This window comes from Gopherus evgoodei, chromosome 1 (assembly GCF_007399415.2).
Source record: "Gopherus evgoodei ecotype Sinaloan lineage chromosome 1, rGopEvg1_v1.p, whole genome shotgun sequence".
NCBI lineage: Eukaryota > Metazoa > Chordata > Testudines > Testudinidae > Gopherus > Gopherus evgoodei.
Genome location: NC_044322.1, coordinates 313249922 through 313262556, shown reverse-complemented (window position 1 = coordinate 313262556; position 12635 = coordinate 313249922).

Below are 12635 nucleotides of genomic sequence, written 5' to 3'. Positions count from 1 at the left end.
TGTAACTAAATACTGGTGGTGTTTAGAAAGCAAAGGGTTACATCAAAAGCCTGTTGTTTAACCAGGACTGTGTGATCAAGTGGATGCCAGAACACTGTATAAAAAGACCCTTGGGTCCTGATCCTGTTCATTTCAAATCTGCTCGAGGTTTCATGCAGGGGAAGCCTGAGCCATAAATACTGAGATCCCAGTTCTAACTGGATCACCCTGAAATATAAACATTGGACTATAACCTATAACCTGAAAAAACTCTTTGCAACTACATAGCTCACCATCTCTGCTATGAATCTGAATCTTAAGAATTGAAAGTATGTCTGTATGTATATTGATCTTTTAACCATAGATTCTCTCTCTCTTTTGTTTTTTAGTACATTTTAGTTTAATTAATAAGAATTGGCTGTAGTGTGTATTTGGGTAAGATCTGGAATATTGAATAACCTGGGAAGTAATGTGTCCGATCCTTTCGGATTGGTAGAACCTTTTCTTTTAGATGATGGAAATAAGATTTTCAGAAATCATCATATTTGACTTAGGTACCTAGATGGAGTCCTGAGGCTGGATCACTTTAAGGGAACTGTGTTGTTTGGACTCCTGAGCAACCAGTAAGGTAATAAAGAAGCTGTTTTATGCCGGCTTGGTAAATCTAAGTATTGGAATATTCACCAGCTTTTGGTGGGATTTTCTGCCTCATTCTTTGCAGTTCACCCTAATTGAGTGACCATAGCTGGCCCCCACTGTGACCCTGGTCACACTACGGTAATTGCTTTATAACCTGATAAGACTATATCTCAAGTATATGGTCTTTTTTTTTTTTTTTTCAGCAAAACCGATGGTTTGGTTCCTGTTCAGTGGATTAATGTGGCTGCTCAGCTGGAACCAGGAACTTGGTCTTGTCAGTTAAAAGCTGTTTTGTAGACTGTGTCTGACTTCTTTTTCAGCTATGTCAGGCACTGGGAAATAGGGAGGTAAAAGAGAGAAAAACAGATAAGACAAGCAATCATACAGTCCAATAGACAAGGAGTCAGCAGTTACAAGTGTTGCAGAAAAAAATAATTTAGGAAAGTTTGAGAGTTTGAAAGTTATATTAGAACTAATTTTTATCCTTCTACCTGGAAAATCATGTAGCTCTGTTACCATGAGGTAAGTTTAGGAATAAGAGGGAAATTAAACTTGAAACCTCTGAAAATGACTTCACATAATTTTGCTATGGATAACCTTGTCACCAAGGGCAGCTCCAGACCCCAGCATGCCAAGCATGTGCTTCAGGTGGCAAGCCACAGGGGGCCCTCTGTGGGGATTGTGCCTGCAGGACGTCCGCCGAAGCTGCGGGACCAGTGGACCCTCCACAGGCAAGCCGCCAAAGGCAGCCTACCTGCCATGTTTGGGGCGGCAAAATGTCTAGAGCCGCCCCTGCTTGTCACAGCTTTAAAATCTGAGAACTTAGTTCTGAGAACTTAGTTGGAAGCAAGTGCTGTTGTGGCCCATTAGTGCCAAAGGGGGTGAATGTTTATAGAGTTCTCGATTCTAGCTGTACAGGTTAGCTAGATATTAGACTTAAACCCATCATGGGGCAGTGCTGAATAATGCCTGACTTTGGGCTATTGCAGATTTGTGTGAATTGCACACATTGAGATGGGAGGAAAATGAAACATTTCCCTAGGAGGTTGAATTTTAAAAATAGTGGATGTTTGCAGCTGGCTTGTAATGTTGTAAATCCCTGGGAAAGGGGCTTAGTGTATAGAGTGCAGGTAAGGCAGTCCAGGAGGAAGTGTATTTATCCACATGGATAAAAAATACAATATAAAGTGTTACGTTTAAACCAAAAATTTTCTTCTTCTGTATGGCTTGGGTAAGTAGCAACGATTACAAATTTACATCTAGATTAGATAGCCAGCACATTGCCACAGCAATGAGCTGGTATATGTCCTTCAGTCCCCCTGGCGAAAGAACGAAGGGGACACTCAGATATGATGTACTCCATTGTTTGTGCCTAGTGACCACCGTCACATACAGGTGTTTGCCCATTTTCCATTTAAAGAGGGTATGTCCACATCTCCCATGAGATGTCCTGATGTCAATCTGCACTAGTCTCTCCAACGTAAATCAAAACCCAAATGTTCCTCTACCTGGTCAATGGTGAGCTGCTTGTTTTGAGTGGTCAAAATGCTCCATGTGGCTCTCCATTGAACCTCAGCGTCAAAGTTGAGTATAAGAGTCTTGATGCAGTTCCATAGAGGGCTACGGGATTTTAATCTTGTGTTTGGCAGGTACTGAAGTCATTATGCAACGGGATCCTTGTGTTTGCATTGACATGGTTGAGAAAGCGAGATGTCTGGGCAGCTCTTCACATCTGTGGAGGCTGGATGTGTGATAGGATTGGGAGCCAGTGAACTGGAGTCAATTTGAGCATCCTTGATACTATGCGCATGGTGTTATTCAGCTGAGTATCAAGGAATGTGGTGTGACTGCTGTGAGACCATACTGGTGCACAGTATTCACTAAAATCAACATCCTTGGCCCATGTTGAACTGGATTCCCAGTTCCTGATCATCCAATGTATTTTGTGTCTTCCCTGTATTATCCATCTACTTCAGACTGTAAGATCTTTTCCTCTATATTGACTAAGCACATTGCAGACAGTCAACAAAATCTTTTCTCCCCAGCTGGGTACAGCTGCTATAGGTTTACACTGAGACGACTCAGAGTAAGTAGGAATTATTCATGTAAAACAAAATATTAAAAGAAAAGCAGAATACTGGTTCAAGAATTCAGAATATATCCAGAATCTATTAGTTGAAATCATGTAGCATTGCTACAGCCTTATACTATTCCAGACCTTTGCTGTGTCACTCCTATAGAGCAGAATTACTCACATTCCATTTCTGTTGATTGCTTATTCATTAAATCGCCACTGCTAGGCTGGCTGGTGCCTAACAACAGCCATATTCAGGGAGTGCGACTGCATAACAGATCTACTCCTCCTGAATTAAAGCTAGTCTACATCAGTTACCACTCAGTTATCCAGTTAGTCCTTTTACAGGAAAAGAGGTAAAACACAACAACATTCTTTTGTTCTGGAGCAGATTAGAAAGTAAGATATTGGAGTGATGTAGAAGGATGGTCAGAATAGTCATACACTATTTGTGTCTCTTCTTGCTCAGAGAAAGCAAGAGGATTCCCAATGCAGAGGAGAAACCAGAAATTAAGTGGGACATGACCAGGGTTGGATAGGGCAGCAAATAGAACTCTTAATCCCTTAATCTCCCATTTAGGAGTGTGACTCTCAGGGCTCCCTAAATATATATATATATCTCATTTGCCATGACAATCCCTGGACAGCTTTTCCTCCCCAGACACCTGAAAAGAAACAAAAAAGGTAGGTCACCATTCCAGGTTGTTTTTTCAAAAGCCAAACACATTGCTCCTTGTATATCTCATCACCTCAAACAGTAACGCAGCAGGTTTTATATTTTCTAATCTGATGCAGATATACTTGAATAGCTTTACAGTAATATAAGATTGCAAACCTTCATTTAATTTGAATTAAACGATACCCTTTAAGACCATTTTATATGTTAATGTTAACCTCTTGTCTGTAGTCACCTTACCTCATAGGTAGTGGATGACATTACAGCAGCTCCAATGTTAGTGTTTTTCATCTTTGTTTGGCCTGTATTCTGTTAAATATACTACTTATGTGTACTGGTAGGTGTCTGTGTCGGAGAAATATAGCTCTAATCTCTACTTAAATGTCTCTATTGTTACTAAACAGGCTGCACTGGTAGTTGATGGCGAACAGTCAACTGCTCTCAGGTGCATCTGATCCCTCTCATCTCAGCAGAGATGTCTAGGATTGCATTAGATCTGCTCAGGCAAGTCATCTTCCCTTATAGGTCCCATCTCATCTTATTATCAAAATCTAGGACATCATCTGGTGAAAGTCAGGGTCTAGGTTCATTTTTCGAGGAATGGAAGGTATGCTAGTGTTCCTGTCTGAGTTCAGACATGACTGTTACTTTAGGTTCTTCATTATCCCTTTCCCAGAAAAACTCAGCACTTTCCATGCATCAGCTCCAATTTCTGACAAAATGTCACTACCTCTGTCTTACAGGCTAATTTTTTGGGGTTTGTACTCTAATGTTGACTCCCTTCCCCTACTCCCTCTTCTAGCACTCTTGTTCACTTTAAAATGTCAGTACATGAATGCCTATTTTTGAAAGTTAATGCTGCTGTAGCTATTCATTGCTAAAAGATTACAGTAACAATCTTTGTCCTCAACTATTTTCCTGTTTATTTATGGACAACATTATACTTGGGTAAAGTAATTCTCGTAGTTACTTTTGAGTTTGTGCCACTGAACAAAAAATAACACAAAGTACTATAACAAAACAAGAAATAACCTTGCAACCGACGAAGTGGGTATTCACCCATGAAAGCTCATGCTCCAATATGTCTGTTAGTCTATAAGGTGCCACAGGACTCCTTGTTGCTTTTTACAGATCCAGACTAACACAGCTACCCCTTTGATACAAGAAATAACCTTGTCTCTCCTGTTCAAAAATGACAATGTTAGGGTATTTCTAAAAGGCTGAGCTGAGCACAAATGTTTCTTGCCTATCTCTTGGAAGATACTTTAAGACATTCAGCAAATAACTGAAACAGTAATATAGCTTTCTCTTTTTCAATGAGAGATGACTGAAGTGTGGAGAGAGAGCTCCTTTTTTAAAATCATGTAGCTAAAATAAAGGAAGATGATAAGTAGTGTTGGAGAATTGGTCAGGGAGGGGGTTTGGTTTTTGGAGAGTTGGGGAAAGGTACTTGTATAATAAAAATATAACTTCAGAGAAGTTGGGGCAGGTACCAAACCAGTGACAAAGGGGTTGGATATTGGAGGTAATTTAGCAAGCATATGGGAGACAGACCTAGATGATACAGGAGAGGAGGAAGTAGTTTCCTTAGGAGGTGGACTGACATTAAGAATGTGCTGGGGATAAAAGATAGGGGAACAAAGAAAGTAGATGAAAAGGGAATTATCAGTGGAGAGAGGAAAATACTATAATTAAATAGTGCTGTTGTAGATTGAAAGAAATAAAGGAATTCTTTGTAATTCACTAAGGAATGGGAGTGGGTGGAATATAAGCTAATATTATAGATGTTTGTACTTGAGTGTATGTAACTAGTATGCATACCAGGGGATCTTATTCTCTGTCCCCAAGGCTACAATACTTGTTCATGCACTAAACTGGGGGACTAATATCATTAGACTTCATCTAGAACTCTGAATGTGGATTTCCAGAGGCCACATTGTGTTGGAGCTAGCTTTGGGACTTGTTCAATTTTTGTCTGGTCAATATGTGATAATCCTATTCTCAATATTTTTTTTTCTTGTAACACGGCATGCTGTAAAACAGCATAGATAGCCATTGGCACTAATACTATATTTTGCTCTGAAAAGCAAACTAAGCTAATTTAGCACAGACGTGTTGTAAAGAAGAACTTTATGCATATAAAAAGTGTAGAATTGAACAGCTTGGATACATGACCTGAATGGGGAGAACTGCTAGTGTAAAGTAAGGAGATTCGAAGAAATCAGTGTAGGGTTGCCAGTTTTGGTTGGATATATTCCTGGAGGTTTCATCATATACGTATTCTTTAAAGCTTAAACTTTCATTAATTCCTGGAGACTCCAGGACCATCCTGGAGGGTTGGCAACCTTAAGGTCTAGTCACAAGCACTCTCTCACTTTGACTGAGCTTTCAGAGGATCTGTTGTGATCAGCACCCTACAGCCTCCCCTGAGATCAGAACCCCAGCACCACAGCCATGTTTCATGCCCTCACTTATTCACTAATTTCAGTGGGAAGTTCTGCTTGAAAGTCAACAGCCCATAGACAGGAGAGGTCTGACATAATGAGGATTGCTGTAGGCTGGATCCTCGTGGAGCGTACTGAAATAGAAAGATGCCAGACCTCACTAGCAGCATTTTTAATAGCAGGTACCCCCCTTTATTTTACTTTGCAGAAGGAATCAAAGAGGGCTTCTGGCCAGATGGCAAGAGTGGAAAGAGAAGATAGTTTTGTGGGCATGATGCAAAAGGACTGAGTGGTGCTGGCAGAAAGGTGGCAAGACTAACCATGGGAGAAAAGGGAGAAACTGGTGGCGAAAAAGGGACAGATTGTTAAAGAACATAAAGCGGAAGATTGGAGGAAGGGGTTCAAAACAGGAGAGAAGAAAATCAAAGTTAAGGATTGAAAATATGCAGTAAGTAATAGGAATAGAGAAATGGAGGATAAAAATATCTTTTAGGGGGCTGAAAAAGAGAGAACTGTAATTAAGTTGGATGAGAAAAAGTATGGAGAGTGACAAAACAACTGGATATTTTAAGCTTTTTGAGGCTTTTTGTTCTGTGTTTGTAAAGTACCTAGCACAAGGAGGTTCCTTGCCCATAAATGGGGCCTCTAAGCTCTATAGTAATACAAATTATAAGATTTCAAAAGTATGAAAATAATAGTAAAATTAGTCTGAGGAAAAAAATGGACACAGAAAGATTGAGGAAAAGATGCAACTACATAGGGGCAAGAACAGGGAAAGAATGAAAATTTTATCTTCAAGTATTTGCTGACAAACGTTACCATGTGTTAATACATGCAGTTTGGCTAGTCTGTCTACATATTCTATCTATGTTTGCATTATGATGTGTAGACACTAATATTGAATATATGAGGACTGTAGAATTTGAACCCAACACTGTCCCTCTCCTTTGGGAGAAAATGGAGAAAATGGAAAAAACTCTCTCTATTCCCAACTTGATCAGCTTCAAAACGTTCCAACTCCTCTTCCCCCAAACATGCAAGTTTGAAGTACAACACTGACAGTGATGAGCTGCCAAAATCTTAACAACCGGTTCCCTATAAAAAGTTCTGATTTAAGGGGGGCAGGGGAAGGGAAGGGCAGGGGAAGGGGAAACATACCCGTGGGCCCAGGGGCCCCTGCAGGGCCTGGGGCAAATAGCCCCACTTGCCCCTCCCCAGCAACCCTAGAGCTTGCAGCCCCCTCCCCTCTTATCTTGCCAGCAGCTCAAAGCAGCAGGATGACGCAGGAGCTCAGCTGAGCTGCCTAGCTGGTGCCGGTGGCTGGCCCCGCTGCAGCTGGGGAGAAGCAGGGGAAGGGCTGGGAGAGCCTCAGCCTCCCCAGCTGGGAATCCTGGGAGCAACAGGATGGTCCAGACTGCGGACCGGAGTTCTTTGCCCACTCCCTGGTCCTTTAACAACCTGTTCTCCAAGGAAGTCTAATTTTAGCAAGTGGTTCTTAGGAACCTGTGGGAACCGGCTCCAGCTCACCACTGAACACGGGTCTTATATAGGACTTCGCACATGGTCACACAGAACCTAAAGCAGAAATCAATGGTAATTTTGAGTGGGTAATTTTGCAGGATGGGCTCTGTTGCTAACTAAATGAACTATGTACCAAAGCAAAGAGACTGATTCAATTTACTGTTGATTTATTCATGTTATGTATCTACTTTTAGTGAGGAGAAATATCATTGAAGTTAGGAAATCTAGAGTAGTGTTTCCTTTCACTGAGGGTGAGAATTACTAGGTTTTTTTTTCCCTTCCCCCCGCCTTAATAAACAAACAAACAAACCCTTTATTTCTGTGTTGGGAACTAATTCACACACTAATATAATCTGACCTATCTATGCAAGGACAGTGTATAAGCCAAGTATAGATGTAAAGTTTAGATCCCAAACTTAGGTTTTAAGAATAAGTTGTTATAAAGTGCAATATGAACAGACCTATTTGTCATTTTTCTTATTGTTCAATATTTTAAATGGAATTGAATGTACTCCTCTGTTGTGCCAAAAACCTAAACACACTAATCATACCTTAGTATATGAGAAACTGAAAATGACCAGTCAGTGTCCAGTATCCAAGCAGAATCAAATGCAATAATAAGTACAGTTGCTGTCCCTGGGCCCAGCAGGACCTGCCAGACCACTTTGGGGATGGTGGTGATGGGTAGGGATGATGAAACCTACAAAAATCCTATACCTAGCAAGACATGTGCCAAACAACACCTCAGTCTCTTGTCTGTAATCCTACCGACACTTAAGCGTGTGCTTAATTTTAGGCATCTGACTAGATCCAATTGTCTTCCATGACACTGCTCACATGCATGAAATTAAGCCTATGCTTTAGCATTTGCAGGTTCAGGAATTTGGCTTGTATGTTGCTTTTCCCTATGCCCTGTGTGTTTCGTCTATATGGACTGTATGCTTGTGGGGGCAAGGATCTCTCTTACGTTCTTGGGAATAACAACAATAATGTTGAAAAGTAAAGTCAAATAGGAAAATTTTCACTTTTTAATAATTTCAGGCTTTACTAATAACATAGGTAAGGAAACTTGTAAAGTATAATTATTTTATCTTGATGCTATCCTGTTAACAGATTCTAGGCAAAATGTTTAGTTGCTTAGCAAGAGAAACTAAATAATGGTGATTAATCTGCAAATAAAGGCTCCATCCAATTAAACTGAAGTCAATGGAAACACTCATACTTCACTCAATAGGAGTTGGATTGGGCCCTTATTGTGCAGCTCTCAAATATGAAGTGCATTATTTTAAGAATTAGAAATCAAAAATGATTTTTTAAATTTCATTTGATCCAATTTCAGTACAGAGATAAGGTGGATGAGGTAATATCCTAGGATCTACATGACTACAACATTAATTTCATTAGCATTATTTAAATCATTATAATGGTTGACTAGAACCTGAAATGAATCATTTACTTACCAAAAAAAAAAAAAGCTACAAGGCTATCAAACTAAAATTCAAACTTTCTTCCTCAGGGAATCATACAGACCCTACAAATTTATCCAGAGATTTTCTCACTTAAATTGCTTCAAATGATCAAACATATAAACCTTAGGGCAACAGCCTGTTTGTGATCCAATGGCATCTCCTTTTCGGAAGCTCCAAAGGATTTAGAATAAAGAGTATCTCAGGAAATCAAACTACTGAAGTTCTTTAGGGCATCATTCTGGTTAAAGTCCCCGGCATCGCTTCCATCTGACTTTTGTTATATGGTGCATTTTTTAACTAATGTTTCCTCCCCCGCCCCCTTTTTTTTGGTAGTTGCTCATGCAAAATCCTTCATCCCAAACTCCCTCACTCATGAGTCCTAATACGTATGATCATGTGGACAAAGTTCATATTACAAAATTGTGTTGAGGGGGAAAAACAAGCAAAAAAAGGCAGAACTTATTCTGTAATCATCAATTTCCCTTCTCACCAAACTTATTCTCTCCTCCACCACCCCTAAATCTCACATAATCTCCAATCCTGCAAATACTTAAACACACTGGATAGTCTCACTGAAGTCAATAAGTCTACTGGCCATATGTAAGGTTAAAGGGGTGCATAAATCTTTGCTGGATCAGGACATATGGAGTAATGCAAAATTGTTTCACTAACAAAAATTAGTTCACACACCAATCAAAATTGACAGCCTTGAAAGGAGAATTGCCCCATGCTAACTTTCTGTTTTGTAAAACTCCAGAGATTATATGATTAACCTGTGAAGTGTTTTTAGATAAATCTCTCAAGGCTAAGCTTGACTTTAGGCTTCCTATTTTTAAGAAGTTTTGAGTGAGATGTTTTTACAAGAGAGAAAGGTGAATGATGCTGTCATGCACAAGAAATATTTAGAGTTTGCAGACTTCATAACATCTGCCCTCGTACACTCTGGATAAATTCCTGGTTCCAGTGAAGTTAATGGCAAAACTCCCATTGACTTCAATGGAGATAAAATGTCACCCAGTTGGATACAAATATAATAAATAAATATAGAGTAGGCAATATTCTTTTGATCTCAATAAGCGTAATTTTGACATCAATAAAAACAACTAGTTTGCCATGGAGTATCTGCCATGGAGTATTCTGTGGCATACCCTTCAGTTTAATTTAAAAAAAAAGGAATTATCAACTGGACCCATTAAAATATCAGTTTGTGGACAATGAAATTGATATTTATTATGCACTGAAGCTGTAAATTAGATATTAATTATTTTCAAGAACCAAGTTCTTCATAACACAGCACAACATGTGCATTCTCTCTTTTTTCATCTTCAGTGTGATTATTTTCCAGACAAGTTCTCTACATCTTACATCAGAAGAATATATCCTAGATAGCATGCTTTGAAACATAACTTTGTTACTGTATACCAAACAGTGCAGGTTTTACATTAGACCTTTAGCACTAGAGCTTGTGATCTTGCCTTTTTCTGCTTTGCATTATTTAGTTTTCCTATATTTATATCAGTTTATCCGATGCCTAGAAATACCAGTTTTCTATATGCATTAGTACAGCAACCCAGAAATAACCATTAAGGAAAAGTGAATATACTGTATTAGCAGACCCTCCGAGAGAAATTAGTAATAATAAAAATTAGTTAGATGAACTAACGTACCACGTTATAGATGTAAAACAGTTAGCTAAATCAGTTTGTTGTGTGGCTTAGTGTAAAAGAAGAAGTCAGGGGAACACTTGGACTGGCCACTCCAACTTTAAAAGGTGACCAGGAAATGGCAGGGATGGCCCCATGATACCCTGGGTAAAATTTTCAAAAGTGCCTGAGTCACTTAGGAGCCTAAGACCCATTTACTTTCAGTATAACTCAATAAGTCACTCAGGTGCTTTTGAAATTTTTCTCTTACCTTCACTGCATTCTGCTCCATACCTCAGCATGAGTGACATCAAAGCAACTGGTGTTGTAGAATTTGAACTAACTCACATTACAGTCAGTGGGAATCTTTCCATTTTCTTTAATGAGAGTTGGATCAAGAGCAAAATGTTTACAATTTTTTTTCAGCTGATACCATCCTCCACCCTATATCAGCACACAGCAAATGTTAGCTGGTAGCTTCTTCTTACCCATGCTTCACAGGAGTCCATGTCATGACTGATATCCATAATGCACTCTATGGCTACATACATGGTATATTTCCCTATGCTATAGCACAGTTACTTATGAGAAAGCCTTCTATATGTCAATTATATGAGTGTCATATGCCATTTTATATCACCTGCCTGATGTTTGTGACCAAAAAATTGACAAATATCAAAGAGTTAATAAATGTAGTATTTAATGCACTATGTAAAATGGAAAAAGGTAGTGTTAATGCAGCACAAAGACTGAGGGATGGATTTTCAACTGCCTGGCAGCTTGTTCAGTCAGCAAAGTGAGAGTAAAACATTACAAAACCAGAATGGTAGTAAAATGACTTCATAGACTTCAAAGCTACAGAGAGGTTTCAGAGTAGCAGCCGTGTTAGTCTGTATCAGCAAAAAGAACAGGAGTACTTGTGGCACCTTAGAGACTAACAAATTTGTTTGAGCATAAGCTTTCGTGGGCTACAGCCCACTTCTTCAGCTGCATAGAATGGAACATACAGTAAGAAGATATTTATACATACAGAGAACCTGAAAAGGTGGAAGTACCCATACCAACTGTAAGAGGTGAATTAATTAACAGTCACTCTGAAAACTTACATGAAGAAAAGTGAAGGTTCCCTCAAAATCTTAAACTCTGCACATAATAAATAGTTGGTATTCTAGATTATTGTTTATCCTATTGAACGTCTACATTAGAATGTATACATATCGGTGTGTGTGTGTGTAATACATATTTTATCTCACACACAACTTTCAGAGCTTAAATTACTGTGGAAACCATAACTGAATTTTGTGACTTGTGTGATTATATATTTAATATTGTACTAAGATATGTTATATGCATACAAAAGGGTATAAAAGAGCAAAAGCTGTAGTACATGCTATCTCTCCTTCAAAGTTTGTAGAAGCTCATTACTGCAGCTCTACAAGGTCACTCTCAGAATCTGGTGGCTACGCAAGTAGATATCTTTCTGGATGTTAATGCTGCTCTCAGCATTTTGTGCCTGTACTTCCTCACTCAGGGAGACAACACATCTCTTAAGAGAACTATGTCCAATGGGAGGGATAAATTAGGCAGCACCATAGCATTCTAGGCTCTCTGGCTTCCTCTTGCAGATTGTTGGGTTTTTAAATTTGTATTTTTACTACACATATGATAAACAAAAATAAGTTAGATGAGAATCAGAGAATGCTATATCTGAAGGCTGTGTAAGTGCAGAAGTAGAAGTAAATTACATCATGGTGTACTATATGAGTGCTTACTGTTTCTTTTTTTTTTAATGTTAACACTGTTAATTAGTCTAGATAGACTTTCCCTCATCCATCTAATCTTGGACAACAAACTGATAATATCTAATATCTTGCACAACATTGATTGACTTGAACTTATTATCTGTGGAATCTAAAGTGGTGATCAATTGATTTACCATTTCGTAAAATCCTGCATATTTAAACTTGTGCTGCATTATTTATAGAATCTATCATTTATCCACTGTGTTTTCAGTAGCACAGCTTTAACATTTCCACAGTTGTAATGATGACTGTTGGTACAGTTAGTAGATTTAGGATAAGCTTTTTGCACACTGCCAACATTGTGTTCTGCTATACAATTCATCTTGTGGGTTGATTCACCTTTAGTAACTATGTCTAGGAAGTATCCAACATTCTAGAGCTATGGAAG